The 20,151-nt window shown below is 48.3% G+C and overlaps 1 long non-coding RNA gene across 1 annotated transcript; it reads right to left on the bottom strand.

The window, feature by feature from the left end:
- Positions 1-3,093: 3,093 nt before the first annotated feature.
- Positions 3,094-9,397, bottom strand: LOC142834758 (uncharacterized). The gene is made up of 3 exons (XR_012907670.1): positions 7,932-9,397; positions 5,423-6,673; positions 3,094-4,121 (listed from the first exon to the last, which is right to left on the bottom strand). It is a non-coding gene; the product is annotated as an uncharacterized LOC142834758 (long non-coding RNA).
- Positions 9,398-20,151: the final 10,754 nt, after the last annotated feature.

Below are 20,151 nucleotides of genomic sequence, written 5' to 3'. Positions count from 1 at the left end.
TGTTGTATGCATGTATAGAGAGAGCATTAACACTCACCAGTGTGTACAATTAATATATGCTGATTCAAAATCAAATAAATACCTTTTAAAAATTCATGAGATTGAGCTTCACTGTCTAAAGCAGAACTTTCTCAAAGACCTTCCACGTGATTGGGCTAGGGGTGTCGCTCAGTTGGTAGTGCATATCTAGCAGGCACAAGCCCTGAGTTAGCTAACAAACATCTCAAACACTTCTATACCCCAAGCACTTGGCGGAAGATCGGGAGTTCAAGGTCATCCTTAGCTACAGAACAAGTACATAGCAAGACAAGGTTGAGCTCAAAAACAAAGAAAAACTTTTCAAGTCCTAGAGTTTGTTACTTGTCATTGGAAGAGTACTGGACTCTTTGTCTCAGAATAAATTTGCCATATGATAGGCTTTGATCAATGGAGCCCGAGTAGAAGTGACAGATGTCACACCTATGGTGGCATTTTAAGTATTCATGAGTGGTTCAGCCTATCATCCTCTTTCCCCCACTGTTATGAAATTGCATATTCCAAAACAATGTGTCCCATTGTCACTCCACCATTCTAAAGGTGAAAACCATTAAGTAGGGCTGGAGAAATGGCTCAGCAATTAAGAGCATTGGTTGACACGGGGCGGTGGCACACACCTCTAATCCTAGCACTTGGGAGACAAGTAGGTGGAGCTCTGTGAGTTCGAAGCCAACCTGATCTACAGACAGCCAGTGCTACACAGAGAAACCCTGTCTCAAAAAACACAAACAAGCCAGCCTGATCTACAAGAGCTAGTTCCAGGACAGGCTCTAAAGCTACAGAGAAACCCTATCTCAAACAAACAAGAAAAAAGAAAAAAAAACAAACCAAAACAACAACAACAGCAACAGCAACAACACACAAGCAGAAAAAGAACACCGGCTGTTCTTCCAAGGGGCCTGGGTTCAGTTCCCAGCGCCCACGTGATGGTTCACAATCATCTGTAGCTCCAGTTCTAGGGGATCCAGCACCCTCTTCAAACCTCCATGGGGTACCAGGCACACAAGCTATACACAAACAAACATGCAGGCAGCACACCCATACACATAAAATAAATAACAACAGACTTAAACTAATGATGAAAAGCAATGTTCTTGTTACCATACCACAGCTGAACTTCATGCTGTGGACTAGACGTGGCCCAGTACAGACTGTTTCTCTATTGACTTCTACTGAGAAATGACCAGGCCATGTAGATGACGGTGGGAGAAGGATGGATAAGGGAAGTCATGTTGCGTACGACTTCACTCTATGAAGTGAGCCCGGCATTTACCAGCTCTTTTTACCCCGGCTAAGGTGAAACTCAGGACCCTTTGCAATACCATGGAACACAGCTGAGGACTGTACTGTCTGTCATGCGGGTGTCTTACTGCTACCATCCGTTGGTTCCACATGGGAGACACCGTGCCTTTAGGTAAAAGTGCAATGACAACCTGCCAAGAGCCTGGGTCCCCCAAACACTGGCACAATACCATCCCTAACACGGCCTGCGGACTAGACTTCTTCAGTTCACACAGTAGCCGCATCAGCTGGAAACGCTTCCAACTCCAAGAGAAGCTAGGGAACCGCAGGAAGGAAGTCAGCCTTGAAGCAGGCCAGAAAGGGCGCGAGTGCCTACTGGGGCCCAGCCTCCAATGGCAAAGGTTTGAGGAGAACCTTGTTCTCTGCCTTGTCAATCTCACACTAGTGCTAGACCCTTCTCGGAATTTTTCCTTCAGTCAGGAAAGTCAACCTTACTCTCCTGAGAGGGCTGAGAGGGAGCCCCGAGCAGAAGGTGGAGAGTAACGAGGCACGTGCCAAAAGCCTCCCTACCCAAGAAAAGGATTTAAGAACTACAACCCTCTCCATGTCCCCAGCATGCCTGGTGGGTATTGTTGGTGACACTCTGGGGAGGGCCCTGGCCTGGATTCAGGGCCCATGGAAACAGGCATGGCTATGTATTTGCCCTGGGCCTAAGCAGTGGTGGAGGGATACAGTCTTTGCAGCAATGTTCAAGAGGACGAGGGGACACACAGAGCAACCTTCATGGTATATAAGGCCAACTGCATGCGACCTGCCCCTCTCCTCACTTTGCTGAAACAAAGCAAAGAACTGGGGGTCTCCCAGGAAGCCCCTCCTGTGAGAAGGTCCTGAAAGGGCTCACTCACTCTGGGGTCTCATTTTTTCCAATAGTCATGAAAATCTGGAAGATTTTTTTTTTAATCTTGTCATTCGTCTTAGTGTTGGTCCTGAGAGGGAAGGGGCTGAATCTTAATCTTCATAACTGTACCTGCCATAGGCACAAATAGGTCTCAGGAAACATTTGTTCGGCCAACGCCTGAAGAAGACAAGTTAGGGCCCATCTCCTCTGTCCCCAGCCTGTCCATCCACTGCTATCTCAGCACCCCATATCCATAGCCACCTGCCTCTCTGCATCAATCCCCGGACAAAGGACTCCTGCCCGTGGCTGTGCTGATCCTCCCGGGCTAGCACAGGGACTCGGACACAATGCCGTTGGTTCTCATTCACACGATGCTTTACCTGCCTCCTCTTAGTTGGTTTTTCTACCACACCCCCTTTCAGAGTCCAAAAGTGACGTTCTCCAATTCTATAGGTGGAAAGTTGGAGGCTCAGAGAAGTTAGATGCCCCTGACCAAGGGCATCCACCTTATGGAACGCAGAGAGAGAGTCAAGAGGTAAACTCAGGTCTACCAGTGCCCGAAGCCATTGGCATCTCTAGATCAGCTGCAATCAAAACTTCAGCGTACGGGTGACTCAAGAAAACCCTCTGGGTAAGGGTATGGGGCACAGAGGCCATTCTGTCTGTCAGTCTCTCTCTCTCTCTCTCTCTCTCTCTCTCTCTCTCTCTCTCTGTCTCTCCCACACACACACACACACACACACACACACACACACACACACACGCACGCACGCACGCACATACACACACACATGCTTTCCCACCCCATCCCACTAGAGAAGCCTATTTCTGCTAGGACCCAGATAGAGGTCTCAGAGCTCAAGCACAGAGCTTTCTACAGCCTGTATTGGAGCATGGGAAGTGGGTGTTTTTCTTCCTCGAGGCCTGGGTGGCTGTTTCCTACTGTGATCTGCCCTGGAGAATGGCCGGAAGAAGTGGCTTCCGGCTAAGGAGGGGAGAAGTCAGTCTCTTCCCACCCTACAGAAAAAGGGTTGTTTTTTTTTTTTTAAATCCAAAGTAACAACTGTTTTGTTTTTCCTTGGACAGGGAGAAAGAGTCAGGAAGAGATGAGCTTGGGGGATTTGTAACATTTGTTTTTAGTATAACTGATTTAACTAATTGTATGATTTCACACTTGTGTGAGTTCACACTTAGTAATGGCTGACTCACAACATTACCCGGACATTTAGCAAGCAGCGCTCATGAGCCAATACAATAAAGAGCAAATTACTTCTCAAAGCTCTTGTAAAACTAAATGGATGAAGTCTGTGTCCTCTAGCCCAATGCTGGCACTAGCTGTACCACCTTGGGCAAATCCCCTACCCACCCTGGGCTTCAGGTTTGAGCCACCTCTAAAGTGGGGCTGCTGCCAGGATTCTCAGTGAATGGCAGTGGGGCCTGGGGACAGCGGGGCTCACAGAGGACCAGGCACAGTCTTGTGCAAGCCCTGCCTATACAAGACTGGAATGTGAGGCATTTCCCTTGCCTCCACCTCATCTGCGCCCCACTCCTGCCACACAATATGGTTGCTGGTGTTATTCCAGGAGCTTCAAGGAGAGTGCAGCATAGCAGTGACAAGCAAGAGGAAAAATTACCCAAGAGTCTGCCTGTGAAACCACAGCAGAGCCTGGTGTCTCAGGGCATATGGGAGATGCCTGGCAAGCCATTCAGATAATGAGAGTTGAATTTCAGCAAACAGCCCCGCTGCCTGCTGAGGGGACTGACCCAGCTCGAGAAGGGTCGGAAGTCTCTGGGTGCAGCTGCAGTAAAGGTGGAAAGACATAAGGTGTTCTCTGCGTCAGTCTGAAAGATGGAGGAGCACTACCCTTTCCGTGTGCTTTCTGCCACTCCGGAGGCAGATGCTCGCTGTGGGATTGATTACTCTCCCGGCTCCCACGATGCTTTCCTGGAAACAGACAGCAGAGAGAGAGATGGACCTGTTAGCCCTGTGGCTGCCCAAATTTCCCACAGTGTTTGCATGGTGGGGGAGGCGGGGATGCCCACACACTGGTTACAGTAGATGCTGTGTAGGCTGGAGGGGTGGGAAGGTTTCACGTGCTGAGGATGTGAGGCAGGGGTGCTGAGGATGTGAGGGGGGTTGGCAGGGGGAACTGAGGCTGAGTCCTTGCAAAGCCATGGCTGGACAAGGTGTGTAACACCAAAAAATGACAACCGCCAGACCTCAAATCTGTTCCTTTCAGGGCACTGCTTGGGCCAATAGAAGATTAACAAGGAGGGCTGAGGATGAGTAAGTGAGTTGGGTTTATGGCCCCTATCACCTTCACCACTTTGGGCAAATTCTCTGGGAGCCTCACTTTCTCCGTATGTGAAATGTGGACCACAGGAGCAGCAAAGGTAAGAGAGCCTGGCTGGGGAAGAGCTTCCACACAATGCTCACGATGCCTACGAATGACTATTTGAAGATTTCCAGAAAATGGGACCCAGAACCGGGAAGAAGGTCTCTTTGGGTTCCCAGGCTTTGCCAGAGCACCACAGGTGGGAACCCCTCAGGCAGATCACCTTTGACCCCTAAACATTTGCATTCTGCCTGCTGAGTTCACACTTGATTTCCCAGGTAGAGATAATCCAAAAATACTTCCTGGCTTGGAAGGAGGCGTTTTCTTTAACGTTGAAGATAAGGAAGCTGGGGATCAAGTGCCCTAATGGAGTGCCTAGCATGCTGGAGGGGCCCAGGTTCAGTCGAAACAACAACAAATTCAGTCACCAACAACCTAAGGACTCAGCCCAACTCTTTTCTGCTCTCAGCCCACATGGCCCTGCCTCAGCAAGCAGACACATGGCATGCTACCCCTTAGAAATGGCTGCTTTGAGACAGCAGCCAAGAGAAATAAGATCTAAAAAGAAGTCATGAAGAAGATAACACAGGACAGATACTATCCCGTACTTGAGCCAGAAAGTTCCCAACCCCTGCTGTGTCTAAAAGAGCAGAACATACACTGGTTTTGATTGTCCACCCGTGATCAGAAGATGCCGAAGGGCATGGGCCATGGTAGATTATTTGCAAAAATAGCCACGTGTTCCTCTTTCTGAACTTGCCCTCCTGAACACGACTTTGCAGTTGCTCCCATCAGGAAGAAAGCTCCTTCGGCACCCCATGACTCTGGGCTTGCCTTGTGACTTTGGTCAGTAGGAGTTGATGGAGGAGGTGGCCGGTTCCAAGGCCAGCACTCCAGAGCCCTTACCTACCTGCCCACTCTCTCTTGGATAGCTGCTACCACCCAGCGAGTTCCAGCTGGCCTGAGAGATCCTGTGAGTGGAGACAGTCATACCGCTGAGGCCTTCTTAAATTTGCCTCCTCCCATCACTGGCCCGATGAGCACAGAAACACAAACAAGCCCAGGTGAGCCCAGCACTATCCAGCTTATCCCAGCTCAGATTGTCTACCCAATAAACGGAAAGCTAAAGAAACGGTTATTTTAATTCCAAATTTGGGGAGATCTTCTATTACAAAGCAAAAACTAACTGACACAGGGCAGGGATGGCGCCACCACAAAAGCCCTGGACTCCAACGGTAATGGCCATTCCGTGTTGACCCAGGGGGGCACAGATGCAGTCAAACAACCACACCCCAACCCCTTCATTCTCACCATTTTGGCATACATCTGTCCAATCCCAATTGCCAGTCCCCATGTCTGTCCATGGGCTCCCACCACCCTCTCAGGGGTTGAAAGTGCCAAGCAGCCTGTTCAACCTGTGACCGAGGGAGGTGGAGCATCAGTACCGCAGTTCCCTCTCCCCTGACATGTTGTATGTCTAAGGCACACATCCTTCACCAGTTTCCAGATCTTCCCAGCAGCATCAACGCCCAGGGCCACCCTGGCAACGGCTTCCGGGATAAGGCATTCTTTATTGATCACCTTCTCTTCTCTAACTCAGCCCCTCCAAACCTACTGATGCTTCCTGGAATCAACTCTCAAATAAATTCACACCCTAGTCCTTATCACAAGGTCTTCCTCTAAACACCTAAAGCAAGTAGACGCCGGAAGGAAGATCTCACCCACGGTCATTGTATCATCAAGCCCCTCCCCCACGGGCTTCCACTGCTTCTGCTCCATTCAGGAATCAACCGGACAACACTGCCCACTAACCACTGGCCACTGCCCTAGGCACAAACACCTTCCACAGCCATCACATGGTTGAGCGGGTGATTTCCTAGACCAGCTAGCTTTGTAAACCGTGCTTTCTTCTTCTTCTTCTTCTTCTTCTTCTTCTTCTTCTTCTTCTTCTTCTTCTTCTTCTTCTTCTTCTTCTTCTTCTTCTTCTTCCTCTTCCTCTTCCTCCTCCTCTTTCTCTTCCTCCTCCTCTTTCTCTTCCTCCTCCTCCTCTTCTTTCTTCTTCTCCCTCTCCTCCTTCTCCTTCTCCTTCTCCTTCTCCTTCTCCTTCTTCTTCTTCTTCTTCTTCTTCTTCTCCTCTTCTCCTTCTGTCTCATCTCACGCTCTGTAGGGTGGAGGAGGAAAGACTTAGAGAAAAGGAAGGATCAGACTTGGAGCAGAAAAGTGTAGAGCACACTGGGCTGACACCTGACCCTTTCATCCTGCTCACAAACACAAAATGTCCAATCTTGGCCCCCAGCAGTCTGACACACTTACTCAGAGGCCCACGCTCAGCAACTAAAGGCTCCTCTGGCCAACATACACATCCAAAGCTATTTACTGAGTGCTAGTCACGGGCCAAGCTCTTCTTGGGGTACTGTCTGCATGTTAGTAGGGACTAAATGGATCAAAACTCAGTTCTTGGGTAGCAAATATTCTAGAGGAGAGACACAGGACACACACAAACACTGCAGGTATGTATCACACTAGGTCAGAGATTTCTATCTTAGAACCTCACGATACAAAGGTTGCAACAATGAGCCTTGCTTTTGGAGACAGGTATATTTGCATTCGAACTGTATCTGGGCCCTCATGTGGTCTTGGATATATTGGTTAATCTCTCTGTGTCTTTTTTTCTTATCTGCAAGGCAGGGAATACTGCAAAGATAATGTTACCAGGCATGTTTTAGCCCTTAATAAATCTCAGCTATCAGGATCATGCTTCAGGTGGTACTTCCGGGTTAGACAGTCTATGGTGTGCTCCACAAACACAGCAAGCATAAGAACCTAGCAGGGACCGTACACAGAGGCTATAGACTAAACCCCTTCAGCAGACGCACCTGTGGCAAATGCATGAACCAATGGGCTTTTCCCTGGTGCCTCTTTTTTGATCTTTTTATTTTAGTTTTTCATTTTTGCTTTATTATTGTTATCTTTCTTTTTAAATTAATTTATTTTATGTGTGTGGGTGTTTGGCCTGCATGTATCTGTGCATATCATGCATGTCAGGTGCCCAGAGAGGCCAGAAGAGAGTGCTGGATACTCTGGGACTGGAGTTACAGATGGTTGTAAGCCAGCCACCAAGTGGGGGCTGGGGCTTGAACCCTGATCCTCTGGAAGAGCAGCCAATGCTCTTAACCACTGAGCCATCTTTCCACCCCTCTCTTTTTTATTTTTTTCAATTTGCTACTCGATTGGTTGACTGATATTTTTTGAGGCAGGATTCTCACATGGTCTGGGTTGACCTTAAACTTCAGATATGGTTGAGAATGAGCTTATTCTCCTGTTCCTCCCACTCCCAGCTCCTGGGCTCACAGGCTTGTACCTCCACACCCAGCTCTATTGCCTCGTTTTAAAAGCACATAGCCCTCTTGGATACTTACTTTTATTTTGCTAAAGTTAAGAGTCTAGAAGTTTTCTTTATCATCTGAGGAAAAAGTTCAGGAGTTCCTGGGAATCAGGGAGTTGTGGGGACAAGGGCACCCTAGAAAGCACAGGTCTCAAAAGAAATGGAGGTGACTTGGCTCACATGGCGGATGTCACATGGTGAGCCTTTTGTGACTTGGATACCTTCAAGAGCCACAGAAAGTGAAAGCTTTTGAGGAAGTGCGGGGAATGAAAGCCAGAGCCAAGCTATCCTCCTGTTACCTCCCATAGTCAGTCTTTTTTGAATCATAAATTCTGTTATTCAAGGGACACTATGTTGTCTGGTTAATTAATGGACTCCATTGGGAGCAAAGGTACCCTTGTATGTATGAACGAGTGTTCAGAACATGAGCACTGGCATGTCAAGGACACCACTGCCTCAGACCCAAGGGAATAGCAAGGTCTTCCGCTGTTCAGAGTAGGGATACTGTGTGTGGAAAGTATCAACCACGGCTTTCTCCTTCAGGGTAACTGCCCCCTGAGACTGCTCCCCTGGAGAACCCCCTGCCAAGATCAGCTAAACTGACTCCTCTTCCAGATGTGCATCAAAAAGCACTGAGTTTCCAGGCTGCTGGTGCTTCTCCATCAGGGTCCAGGCTGCTGGTGCTTCTCCATCAGGGCCCAGGCTGCTGGTGCTTCTCCATCAGGGCCCAGGCTGCTGGTGCTTCTCCATCAGGGTCCAGGCTGCTGGTGCTTCTCCATCAGGGCCCAGGCTGCTGGTGCTTCTCCATCAGGGCCCAGGCTGCTGGTGCTTCTCCATCAGGGCCCAGGCTGCTGGTGCTTCTCCATCAGGGCCCAGGCTGCTGGTGCTTCTCCATCAGGGCCCAGGCTGCTGGTGCTTCTCCATCAATCCTTTCTGGAAACATCCTTGTAGATAAACCCAGTTGACAGTGAGGATTCACCATCATACTTCTTTTGTCTTGTTTGTTTTGTCTAGTTTTTTTTTGTTTGTTTGTTTTTGAAGACAGAGTCTTATTTTGTAGCTCTGTCTGGCATAGCACTCATGATACAGTCCAGGTTGGCCTCAAACCCATGTCAATCCTCCTGCCGCAGATTTCCAAGTACCAGGACTACGGACATATACCACCATGCCCAGCTTCGTGTGCGTTTTAAACCACACAGAGTCTACCTCACTAAATTGAACCCAACAGGAATATGTGCCAACCCATTCATCAAAGAAGTGATTTGGCCTTCGTTGCTATTCTAGATGGCATTCGAGTAACACTTTAGAATATAAACAGGAACACCTCTTCCTGAAGAATGCATAAAGGGGGTATTTGACAACAAGAAAGAGTTTTCTCTGGACATCGGTATGTGCCGGCTGCACAGAACAATCCCGTAAGGACAGTGGTCTGAATGTTGTCACTACTTGAAATCTCTCACGGAAAATACGACAGCTTCATTCAGGTTCACATCTCCTAGAGCTCCTAGAAGAAAAGAAAAGAGTGAAGAGACTCCATTTCTAAAGTATATTTCAAATGAAAAAAAAATATATATATATAGTAGGTCGTCCATATTCTTGAGTTCTGAATTCTCAGATTCAAATAGCTGTGTGTGGAAAATAATTTTAATTGCCTCTATACTGAACATGAACAGAATCTTTTTGCCATGACTCCCAAAACAACAGAGTGTAACAACTATTTACTTAGCATGTGTGTTGTATTTGGAATTAGAAGTCATGCAGAGAATATTTAAAATATGAAGAAGGCTGGAACTAGAGGTCAGCCAGTGGCCAAGTACTTGCCTAGCACACACGGGTTCAGGGCTCAGTCCCCTGTAACACACACACACACACACATACACAGAATGACCGTCTATGTTGCCAGCTATGTGAGCATCTTCAGATTTTGCTACCCACAATCAGGCCCTGGAAGCAATCTCCGTGAGCTGTGAGGTTTAAGAATACTACTTCTGTTGTGGCTGAGTGTTCTGCTAGGTGGCTATCATTTTAACAATTTGTTGGGCTGCGGATGAAGCTCACTTGCTAGACTGCTTGCCTGATATTCTCAAAGGGCTAGCTCACTCCCCCAGCACAGCGCAAAGCAAGTGTGGCAGCACACACCTGTAATCCCAACACTTAGGAGGTTGAGGCAGCAGGATAAGAAGTTCGAGGCTAGCCTGGGATACATAGAAAATCCAAGGCTACCCTGGGCTATATTTGTCTCAGGAAAGAAAAATCCTTAAGTGTTAATTTATCCCTGGGTTGTAAAATATATATTACTGCTGTTTTTTAAATAGTCATTTTTTTTTCTCCAGGTGTGATGGTATAGACCTTTAATTAAAGCACTCAAGAGGCAGAGGCAGGTGGATCTCTGTGAGTTTGAAGCCAGCCTGGTCTACAGAGTGAGTTCTAGGACAGCCAGGGCTCTGAGAGAGACTCTGTCTCAAACCAAGCAAACAAAAAATACCCACTTTCCTAGGTCTAGCCGTAGTCTGTTTACTTTGTTATAAAGAATACAGCAATTTGTTTGCGCTTGTTTTTACTGCTTGCTTCCCAAGGCTACTTGGGTTTTTTTTGTTTTGTTTTGTTTTTCTGTTTTAAAAGGCCTAGAACCCCTAATAAAAGAGAGTTGAACAAACCGCTTGAGAACAGAGGAGTGAGCGCAAATACAGAGTGCTTGAATCATAAAGTAGTCCGACTGGAAAGGGCAGGAAGATAACTCAATCCAAAACTCCTCTTACAAATGAAGCCATTGAGACCCAGAGAGTTTGTGTGACTCACTCAAGGACACAGAGCCCGCGAGAGGCCGCGTACCCCATTCCTCGTGCACGCTACACGACTCATGAACTTGCCTTCACGGAGGCTTCCTCAAACGTCCACGGCTAGACATTTAAAGGGCCACATTCCTGCAAAGGATGTGTTCCTATTGAAGCCTTGGCTAACGGAGAAACATCATTCATCCTGTGTTTGTTGAAGTTCTGCTCAGTGCTGTCTCTGCAGGAGAGACAGGGTGATAAAAGGAACCCTAGATACCGGCCTCCCTCAAAGCTCCCCGCCTTGTTTCCACAGAATGAAGGAACATCGTACTTTCAAACGGTTATTGTATTTAAACAGTGCATATCCTGTAGTAGTAAATGCATATAAATATAGGAATATACATTATATATAGCTATTTATATTTTTTGTATATAGGTATTTATATCTGTACATTATATATAGGTATTTGTTATACACAATACATATTAAAATTTGTATTAAATATGGAAATACAATATAAATATAGTATTAAAAAACCGAGGAAGTCCTGTATGACAGTGAAGAGGGGAGGCTGCTCTGGGCAGATGTTAGGAAATCACTCTACAGAACCCCTCCCTGCCTGTTCTGGAGTGCTGGATAGCACCTAGCTGTTGTTTAACAAGGGGAACAACAGGCTACCTCTGTCAGCCAGCTTGAAAAAGATCTCCTGTAGACCAAACGACAATCTACCTCCCTGAAATTTTAGCCTTCGATAACTTATATTTCATAAGTCCGAGAACCCAGTCAGCTCCTAGACAGGATGTTCAAATGCACCTAAAATGAGGCACTGTGCTTCAGTGTTTCAATCTGAAGTAGCATGTCTGGGAAAACACAACATGCCAAGGGGATGACTTTCATGGTCTCGTTCAACATACAGTTCATAAAAGTGATTCAAGCCACCACTTCAAAGAACACACACACAGCTGACTTTAGAATCTCTGACAGTCTTCGTGAGTCAACCGACATCAGCCGGTCACACCAACTCCCTTCCGTCTATAACTCTAGTCGGGATTTTATAACACACCCACACAGCTGGCTTCCTGCCCCTCAGCACGGGCGAAGGAAATTCAGCTTTTCCAAAAAGGAAAATCTGTGTGTTTTGCTTTCTAAGATATTCATGGAATCATTGAAAAACCTTTTTCCCCCTGGTTCAATCCTAGTATTTTATAGACAAGAGCAAGGCAGCCTGGAAGTAGGAAGTTGTTGTGGGATATTTGTACACTGTGTGAAGATATGCTGCTATGATTGGTTTGATAAAGAGCCGAATGACCAATAGCTAAGCAGAAAGCATAGACTTCCAGGCAGAAAAAGAGAGAGAGGAAATAAGAGAGGCCATCAAGAAGTGGAACGAGTTGGATATATAAAATAGGAGAGAGGCAAAAGCCATGTGGTAGAATGTAGATTAATAAAAATACAGGCTAATTTAAGTTGTAAGAGCTAGTGGGACAAGCCTAAGCTAAGGCAGAGCTTTCATAATTAATCATAAGTCTCTGTGTTGTTATTTGGGAGCTGGTGACCCAAATTAAAATCCGGCTACCAGGAAGTAACCATCCAGGACCCAACCTGGTTTCCTGCCTGCCCCAAACCAGAGTGTGCATGGTTCCATAGGTAGACCACTGTGTAACCCCCAGATTCGCCTTTCTATGCAGGTGGGTCTCCAACATTCCGGGGGATACTTTGCTCATGCAAACAAAAAGAAAACTCAGCTCCCTGGCTCCTTCTCGTGGGGACCAAAATAGTATAAACCTTCCTAAAACATAGGCCACTCTCTGCAGGAGGCCCCTATGAGTCTGATGTGCGTCGTGCGTCGTTTCTATCATAGGTATCATCCTCTGTATGACCAGAGGCAGCTTCATCTCTCAGCCCCCACTGGAAGATGCTGCAGGAGGAGAGAGAAGGTCCAAGGCCATACACATACCAAAAATAGTTCTCCTTTACCTGAGTCCATAAGTCTGACCGACCAGTGGTTCAGCTGTCCCCATGCCTCCAAGGGCACCTCACCTGGACTGAGGAAAGTCAAGAGAAAAGGAAGAAAGTGGCTTGAGGAAATAGAACTTCTTTCATCAGTTCCCAAGCCCTGTCATGCCTGTCCTAGCCAGCAGCCATGGGGGTCGGGTATGGGGGAGACCTGAGTGGTGGCTGTGGTTGCTGCGCTGACCCCACGGGAACCCCTTCTTTGTCCCTCTTTGAGGGGTGTTGTTGGAGGGAGCTCTAAGAACCTGACCTTTCTCCCCCTCTCACCCCTACACTAGCAAGAGCAACTTCTTTCGGTGGAGGAGGACTTTGGGAATACTGTTTAAAAATTATGAACCGTATCTTCCAGAAGGGCATCAGAAGAGAGGGCATTAGATCCTTCAGGGAAGGCCCCGAGTTTCAGAGAGCCTTGAAACTATTGGCAAATGAGAGGAATCCCGAGTGTGACAAAGCTCCCGCTCTGCCCCAAGCTTCCAGACCATTCCTCAGGCAAGATGACACCCTCCGAGAAATAAAATATGGCGCGCGCAGACACACCGCCAGCCACGCACAGCTCAGCTGAGATATAGGTTTAGTGATGGAGAAGCTTTGTCAACCAATCACCTCTAAGAAGTGGAACCTAATTAAGGCGTGGCTACCCGGAGCCCAGGAAGAAAAACTGGGACGGACCAGGTGCTTGCGCTCTGGGTGATTCCTGCAGGACACAGCGGAGCTTGGACTTCCCATTCTTGTGGCGTGAGTTTCCCCTTATAATAAGTAAAAATATAATTGCTTATCTTCAAGCTGGCCTGATTATTTCACAAATCGAGTTAACATTTACAGTTTAGCTTTCTGTGAACCACTGCTCCTGATACAACAGCCATCGCCATATCGCACCTCAGTGTCCCCTTTGGCCAAAGAAGCTGAAATCAAGGCCAGCCCTACTGGTCTGCTCACGACACAGCCTCCTGAGCTACAGCGAGTAATGAGATGGGATGGAGGGATCAGGAGAGGATGCATCGAGAGAGGAGACTCCATCACTGTGGGTCCCTAGGGAAGGGTGCTGCCATTTGACATCTGTCTCCTCTACCATGTGGGGACTGAGAGCCTGGGTGTTGACAGACTGGCGGCATACACGTGTGTAGTTGGGAATAGTGATCTCCTTGAGTCTGACCTTCCCCCTCTGTAAATGGGGCAAATGATAGCAGTATTCAAAGATGCTATCAAACATAATCACATGAGGAAAGGCCAAGCAGGTGCTGGACCTCCATAGGACGTCTCCACGGTGCTAGCTGCTGTTACTTTAAATATGTAAATTCTAAAGAATCACCCAGAGTACATATACCACCTGTGAGTTCGGTGCAGGAAGCCCAGTGGATGAGCCAGGTTCTGAACTCAGGCACCCCTGCAGGAAGGCACTGTCCTCTAAGGACTGCATGAACCTACACTTCACATTCCCCTCCGTGCAGGACTTTTTCCTTCCCAGAGTGCCTTCCCCCATCCTACGTGCCCTTCACTACAGTCCTGTCCGGTGGCCAAGGTGAACATGCTTCCTGTCTTAGAGAGAGGAAGTCACTTGCCCAAGGCCATCAGCAGGGTCACAAATCCAGGACTGCCTGGCACTGTGGAGAAAGACAAGTGGGATGGCCAAGGTACAGGATTTAAGGAGCCACTTGCTAGCACAACTCCAGGCAGGGATACCTTCTGTTCTTTGCAGTCTGTCCCCAGGCCCTGAACCCTTCCTAAGCACTGAGGTTGAGTCTTGTGACACCCTACACAGAAGGGGTCAGCCCGTAAGAGCCCATCCCTGAGCCTTGCAGTGGCTGGTCTAGCCCCTAAGCTAGGTATCCGTCTGAGGATCCAGCTGCTAGGTATCCGTCTCAGGATCCAGCTGCCGAGGATAGAAGTGGTGATGGGATTTAATAATCTCAGAAGGCAACTGGTGGGGAGAGGAGGGTGAAATTCCATGTACCTTTAAACCTGAGGCCAGGGGAGACAGGTCCAAGTCCCACCTATGCCAGGTGGATTCCTAAAGCCCCCCCAGCCTCACCTGCCCTAGGAAAAGACTGGTCAAACCCTGCAGGCAAGCAGCCCATATGGATGACCCCTAGGACAGTAGCTCCTTAATCCTGGCTCACCCAAGAATGAAAGCTCTCCTCTCCATCCCTAGCTTGGCCTCCTATTGCCCCTATGAATCATGAGAGATACCAAGTAGCAAAAATTCATCTTATCTATGCATGATTGCATTTACTAATTAATCAGCTCACTTGCTCCCATATAAAAGCAACACCTGAGGGGCAGGAGGGATTCAGACCCCCTCCAAAGCCAGGTCATTCTCCAATTCTGAACCCATTCCTTCCTCCAATGGAAGGGGACCACAGCGTTACCGATATTTTGTGGTTGTTTCTGTTACAAAAATAGCCACAATGTATTAGTTTTCTATAGTCGGGGACTGAATTTGTTTATTTCTTTGTATATACCATTTAACACTCACACCAAACTTGCAGGGTTTTTGTTCTGAAGTGTAGCTTTTTTTTTAAGACTTATTTGACTTTATGTGTGGGAAAGTTTTGCCTACATGCATGTATGCACCATGTATGTATCTATTGGATCCCCCAGAACTGAGGTTACAGATGGTTGTGAGCCACCGTGATGGTTCTGGGCATCAAACCCAGGTCCTCTGCAAGAGCGACAAGTGTTCTTCACCTCAGAGCCATCGCTCCAGCCTCTTTTTTGTTCTGAAGTAAAACGTAAATACAATAAAGAACTCACATAGGCAGACCACACTGTATCATTTCACTGTATCATCATAGGACAGTTTTGAACTTCATAGAAATGAACTCCTACCGTATGCCCTTTTTTCTCCTTTTTACCATGGGGGTCTCTTGCAGCCCATGCTAACCTCCAACTTGTTCCATATCCAAGGAAGGGATTACAAGTGCGTCCCACCATGTCTGCCTGGTTTCTGTAGGGCTGGGACTCAAACCCAGGGCTTCATGCATGCTAGGCAAGCACTGTAGCAACTGAGCTATATCCTCAGCCCTGATGTGTGCTCAGTTGTGTGTGATTTCCTTCCTCAACTTTGTGTGATTCGCCTGTGTGTGCGTTACCCTTTTATACACCTACATGGGGTCTCACTGTATGATTATACAGTTTGGGGCGTCCACTGAAACAGGTTTGCTTAATATCATTATCATTGTGATCGTCCTGTTTTGCCAATGCAGCAAACTGGGCCCTAAAGTTGTTTTCTAACCTTGCAGCTTAAGGTCACAGGCTGACCGTGAGGCTGAACTGAAGCCAGGTCCCTTTGACTCCTGAAGATGTTCCTCTCCCCTTTACAGTTCTGGGGACAGGAGCAAGGAAACCTTCCTGCTGCGGTCATGCTCTTGCCTCCTGAAGTATGACTGGAAGTCAGGAAAAGACCCAGCTCCAGGTGGAGAGAAAACGGCCCTGGGTTTGGCGATTGCCAATATTTACCTTTGTTGCTCTAGAAGCTGATAGCACGGGTATGGCCGTCATTCACAACCCTGTACCTTGAGACCAAGGCTTTGCCAACATTTCACAACAAGTCCAAACAACCTCCACAAGGAAGAGATGCCCTCGTCCCCTGACCAGCAGCCAGAGCATAACTTCTCAAATAGGTGCTCAGATGTGCCCATTTGGAACCCCTGCAAAGAGCATTGCAGGCCCTAAAGCCAGGTTTCTGGGTAACCCAAGCATTGCCCATCGAAGAGTGGAGCTCCCAGAACTGCCCTGACTTCAAGAACAAGCCAAGGTATTTGGCCTGTTCCCAGTTCTCTAAACCTGCAGGCCTTGGCAGGACCGTCCACAAGGCAGCCACAGGGCAGCAGGAGCCCTGCTGACCTCCTTGCCACTTCACCCCCTGAACTCAGGTAGCATTCCAGTCAGACCAGCCAGACATGATTAAATGCTTGGCTACGTGCAGGGGTGGGAGACCCCGGGGGGAAGAAGGGCTCAGAGCCAACTCCCTGAGGCACCCAGGGCACCCTTTGGTCTGTTGATCATTAACAGCAGCCACCTCACAGCAGACAGAAAGGGGAAAGTCCAAGGGGATGGCCTGCTCCCTCCTCCCAGTCCCCTCCTCCAAACATGCCAATCCGGAGCTTCATGGACCATGAGCTCATGATCCTGGGGGAAGGTGTGTGCCGAGTCATCCAATCCAGCTGGTGCCTCTTGCTTCTGCCGGTCACCACCAAGGGCAAGGGAGACAGAAACCTGACCCTGGGAGATCTGTAGTTACTGTGTGCCAGGAACTGTCCCCAGTGGCTTCAGTGTGCCAGCCTATGACACTCCAAAGAACAATTGGTAAAATGCCATGATGTCGTCAAAGGGCCTGGGTTCAGGTCCGGCAACTTCCCCTCACTGTATGACAAACTGACGAGCTCCCTTGTGGCTCACTTCATCCATGTAAAGTGGGGGTGTTATGTGTGCTGGTCAGTTTAACTGTCAACTTGATACAACCTAGGAAAAGGAGTCTCAGCCAGGGCTTGTCTGGATCGCTTGGCCTGTGGGCACCTGGATGAGGGATTGTCCAGATTGCTTTAACGGACACCAGAAGACCCAGGCTGAGAATGGGAGGCACAGTTCCCTGGTTTGGGATCTGGATAGTGTAAGAGAAGGAAAGCTAGCTGAACACCAGCATGTACGCACTCATTTCTCTCTGCTCTTGACTGGCAGGACCAGAATTTTAAGGACCTGCTGTCTTGACTTCTCCATTGCAATGGATTATAACCCAGAACCGTAAGCTTAAATAAACATCTTCTCCCAAAATTGCCTTTTTGTCAGGGTATCTTACTGCAGCAACAGAGAGGAAACTGGGATGCTGGGGAACTTCCTCCAGTACATCATTAGGTAGTACACAGAGGTCTTAAACACCACGTGGTATCGGTAGAAGCTGCTGCTACCCAGTGTTCCCTCAGTCTTCACGACAACCCCTTGAGACAGGTTGTCCTGCCTGCTAAAATGGTTCAGCGGGTAAAGGGGCTTGTGGTCAAGCCTGCTGAACCGGATTCAACCAGAAGGGACCCATGGGAAGGAAAGAACCAGCTCCCATGGGTTGTCCTCTGACATCCATGTCCACGCTGCGGCACTCACGCACCTTTTTAAAAAGAAACAAAGGCCAGGTGTGGTGACATATACATTAATCCTAGCATTTGAGAGGCAGGCAGGCAGGGCCAACCTGGTCTACACAGTGAGTTCCAGGGTAGCCAGGGATATGAGAGAGAGCCTGTCTTAAAAAAAAAAAAGTCACCCTTCCTATTACTTATTACTTTAATGGTTGGCAATATTCTCTTGGAAGAGGAATGAATATTCAAAAGAAATGAAATAATTATAGCTGGGTGGTGGTGGTGCACACCTTTAACCCCAGCCTTCTAGAGGCACAGGCAGGCAGATCTATGGTCAAAGCCAACCTGGTCTACAGAGTGAGTTCTAGGACAGCTAAGGCTGCACAAAGAAACCCTGTATTGAAAAAACAACAACAAAAGCAAACAAAAACAAAGGCAGTCCCTCTCCTTCTTGGTGCTATGGCTCATTCTTCTTGCCATGCCACATATACAAGCCTATCTCCTGAAGTGCAAGGGATGTGTGACCCAATTATTGGCAAAACTCCGAGCAACCCGGATCCCTGAGGCCCAGTGGGCCCTACCTTCCTCCTGATGATGAGACACCACGACCAGGAAAGGTCAGTGGCCCACGTGGCTCATTGCTTTAAGTTGCTCCAAAGGAAGGCCAGCAGGGCAGCCCTGAGACCTTGCCCAACAAAGGGAATATTGTAGAAGTCACACAAAGATAGTCAGGGTCCGAGGCAGGGCTGGAAAAGAAAGCCCAGTGCCCAGGCAAAGCAGAAGCTAGTCCTATGGTCCACGCATCCCCTTGTGTGGGCCTATCTTCAGCTCCCACTGCAGGGTTCTTAGCCCTGGCCAGCTATGAAACCACATTTCCTGGATGTCCTGGTAGCCTAGTGCTTAGGGCCACTACCAAGGCCCTTCCTATTATGCTGGGGAAATGGGGCTGAAGCTCTTGCTTCCTTTCCTAAGTAGTTTCAGGCTCTAGATAGCAGGAAGTCAGGCTAGTGCCCCGGGCAAACTAAAGCCCTGAGTTCCTCAGGGAGACACTTAGGTGGGATATGGGGTTAGGGTCTAAAAACAGCCAGTTTCCCTAGGTGACATGGAGCCTCCCTTTGCCTTCCCACCGTTCCAGGACCTCCTGGTTTCAATGCTTTTCTTTGTTATCTAACTCCTGAGGCTGACTTCAAAGAAGGACATTCAGGGTGGTTATGAGACCCCCTTCTAAAGCCAACCTGTGACATCCTGAAAGGAAGAATTAGATAGTCACCATAGGCTGTGTCTACAGAGAAAGCTCAAAGTGAATGACTGAAATGTCTTTACTTTAAGTCAAAATGAAAGATCACCACCCACCCAAATGCATGCTTACACACACACACACACACACACACACACACACCCTCAATGCCTCTCTTGAGAAATAAGAGGCCTGGGTTCATTCAGATGCCAGGCTCAAGGCACTGTCCTTGTACCATCTGCCACTGCCCTGGGAAAGGAAACAGTCCTGATATTTCTACCGCACAACCCTGACATTGAGTAACACCTTCTGGGAAGGGAAAATGTCCAGTTACTGGTAGTTCATTCAGTATTGGACAGTGTCTGCGGCAGATCTACATATTGAGGAGGCCAGTGGAGTGAAGGTGGAGGCCGCCCAACCCTCAAAACTTACTAACTGCGAGGAAACAGTGACTCAAATGTCATCTCTGCCCACCCAAGACTCAGTTCTCCCAGGTCTGATCTTTACAGAGACCCAACTCCTTTCTCACAAGTTAAGCATCTCTTTCCAGTAGCTACCTGATCCCGGCTAGATTTCATGATCCTCCTGCCTCAATGTTCAGCAAATCCCATGTGCACCCCTACAACCGGCATGGACGAACTTCTAACCAAGAAGACCTGGTGAGAACTGCTGACTTCCTTAGTGTACGTGAACCCCATCTTCCCTTTACTGCCGTCTAGTCAAGTCCAGGTGCAGACTGCCCTTTCCCGTCCTTACACTTCCTCACACCCCTTCAGGGAGTGTGAGAAGTTAGGACCTTGGTTAACACCTACAAGAGCACCCATTTCAGGCCTGCCAGTGTGGCATGGGTTACACCCCCTTCGGCAGTAGTTCCTTGACCACCCCCCCCAAAGACCACGTGAGAAAACTGGATGTACCTGGATCACAGCTCCCAAAGTAGCCAAGGCCACACAGGTGAGCAAGGTTACCCTGGACTTACTCACTGCAGGCTTCTTTGCAAACAAAAAAATACAAAACAAAAATCTCCACCCCACCCAGGTTGAGTGAACTTCCAGCACCCACACCCGGAGCTCTGGGCGGTAGCTTTTTGAGGATGAAAGACCAACCACTGCGCTGCCCTCCAGGCGGGTCAGACACCCAAGGGAAGAGACTCTAGACAATGA

Source organism: Microtus pennsylvanicus, chromosome 14, assembly GCF_037038515.1.
Source record: "Microtus pennsylvanicus isolate mMicPen1 chromosome 14, mMicPen1.hap1, whole genome shotgun sequence".
In the NCBI taxonomy this organism is placed as follows: domain Eukaryota; kingdom Metazoa; phylum Chordata; class Mammalia; order Rodentia; family Cricetidae; genus Microtus; species Microtus pennsylvanicus.
Note: the sequence above shows the minus strand (reverse complement) of the source record. Positions and strands in the feature narration are given on the sequence as shown.